This window comes from Babylonia areolata, chromosome 19, assembly GCF_041734735.1.
Source record: "Babylonia areolata isolate BAREFJ2019XMU chromosome 19, ASM4173473v1, whole genome shotgun sequence".
NCBI lineage: Eukaryota > Metazoa > Mollusca > Gastropoda > Neogastropoda > Buccinidae > Babylonia > Babylonia areolata.
In genome coordinates, this window is record NC_134894.1 from 23,320,764 (window position 1) to 23,323,263 (window position 2,500).

Sequence of the window (2,500 nt, forward strand, 5' to 3'; positions counted from 1 at the left end):
TGTGTGTGTGTTCTTTATCATATTCTTTCTGCAGGAATTTTTCCCCTCTCTTTTGAATTCTCTCTTTCTTCCCTTTCCATTAAATATATATGTGCCATTGTAAATGATGTAGATTAGCAAGGACAGGTTGGAAGAATGGGCCATGTCCCAAATCTTAATCCTCGAAATAAAAAGAGTTCTGAGTTCTCTCTCTCTCTCTCCACCCTCTCTCTCTCAGTTTTTTTCTTTCTCTTTATCTCTGTCTTTCTCTCGACCTCTCTCTCTCACCACACATTTCCCTCTCATTCTTCCGTCCACCTGTCAGTGTGTGTGTGTGTGTGTGTGTGTGTGTGTGTGTGTGTGTGTGTGTGTGTGTGTGTGTGTGTGTGTGTGTGTGTGTGTGTGTGTGTTGTGTGTGTGAGTTCTCTCTCTCTCTCTCTCTCTCTCTCTCTCTCTCTCTCTCCATAAATAAGAAAGAACGACACGCATGAAAAAAAAAAAACAACCAAAAAAAACAACAACCCAAAAACCAAGAAAAAAACACAAACAAAAAAAAACCCCAAAACAAACAAACAGAAGAAATTGTCAAACTAGACCACCACATAACTAAACAATAAAAAGTTACCAATTCAAGTCAAATTTAAAAACAAAATTTATTCGTCCACATGGAAGTCAATCTGTGCAACCACAAGTTCCTTATAAGCACGAAAACAAAACAGACACAGACAAAAATATACTTCAGGAAAATTAATCTGAAAACTAAAATAATTTGGACAATAAGCAACAAAAGATAATACCATATTTCATGATACACCTCTGAAAGGAATGCAACAGAAGAGAAAAAAAAGGAAAAAAAAAACGTAAACAAAAGATAAAAAGCGAAACACTCAGACACCAAAGCTAAAATCAAAGAAAGGAAGACAATGGTCATTCAGAATTGCTCAACTCAGCTCAGTTTCAAGGTAATGTCCATATATGGTAATTCAGAATTGCTCAAAGCTCAGTTTCAAGGTAGTGTCCATATATTCAGAATTGCTCAACTCAGCTCAGTTTCAAGGTAATGTCCATATATGGTCATTCAGAATTGCTCAAAGCTCAGTTTCAAGGTAGTGTCCATATATGGTCACTCAGAATTGCTCAGCTCAGTTTCAAGGTAGTGTCCATATATGGTCATTCAGAATTGCTCAACTCAGCTCAGTTTCAAGGTAGTGTCCATATATGGTCATTCAGAATTGCTCAACTCAGCTCAGTTTCAAGGTAGTGTCCATATATTCAGAATTGCTCAACTCAGCTCAGTTTCAAGGTAATGTCCATATATGGTCATTCAGAATTGCTCAAAGCTCAGTTTCAAGGTAGTGTCCATATATGGTCACTCAGAATTGCTCAGCTCAGTTTCAAGGTAGTGTCCATATATGGTCATTCAGAATTGCTCAACTCAGCTCAGTTTCAAGGTAATGTCCATATACGCTGTATATGAAATTTGAAAGGAAAGGGTACGTCTCTTCTCCATACAACTACGAGCGGCCAGCTGCATTACAAAAATTAATGTGTGACATGCGTAAAATAGTATAGAAACTGCTTGAACTTTGTCAAGTCTTGAATGTACATCTCTCACCCCCCTCCTCAAGTCACACACACACACACACACACACACACACACACACACACACACACACACACACACACACAATCACGTGCGCGTGAGCACAGAGATGTGGGAGATGGACAGAGAGAGAGAGAGAGAGAGAGAGAAAGATGGTCCTCAAATTGCTTGTGTCAAGTGTATAGACACGTAGCAATCCTTTATGAAGCGTGTGAATAGCGGAACAGAATAAGATTAAAAGCAATTAAAATTAGAATTAGGAATTTATTCAAAAGACGTATTGCTTTAACTGAAACACACACACACACACACACACACACACACACACACACACACACACACACACACACGCATACACGCACGCACACACGCACGCCACACAAAATCCATAAAATCTTTCATTTGAATGGCGTTGGTAAAACATCATGTCAAAAACGGTCTTTGAGACCATACTTTTCTAATATCTCCCCAATTCCAGACAGCAAAATTTGCATATGGTCTTCAAAACAGAACAACGATGACCCATCAATACAATCTGAAGTGAAACATTGACTCATCCTTACAATCTGAAGTGAAACATTGACTCATCAATACAATCTGAAGTGAAGCATTGACTCATCAATACAATCTGAAGTGAAGCTTTGACTCATTCATACAATCTGAAGTGAAGCTTTGACTCATTCATACAATCTGAAGTGAAGCATTGACTCATCAATACAATCTGAAGTGAAGCATTGACTCGTCAATACAATCTGAAGTGAAGTATTGACTCATTCATACAATCTGAAGTGAAGCATTGACTCATCAATACAATCTGAAGTGAAGCTTTGACTCATCAATACAATCTGAAGTGAAGCTTTGACTCATTCATACAATCTGAAGTGAAGCTTTGACTCATTCATACAATCTGAAGTGAAG

The 2,500-nt window shown here is 38.1% G+C and overlaps 1 protein-coding gene across 1 annotated transcript in view; it reads right to left on the minus strand.

Annotated features, from left to right (window-relative positions):
* Nucleotides 1-613: 613 nt before the first annotated feature.
* LOC143293548 (spermine oxidase-like) overlaps nt 614-2,500 on the minus strand; it is a 34,839-nt gene continuing 32,952 nt past the window's right edge. Inside the window, exon 10 of the mRNA XM_076604480.1 lies at nt 614-2,500. This exon is cut by the window's right edge and continues 2,223 nt beyond it. The gene's annotated coding sequence lies outside the window, so the exon portion shown is untranslated.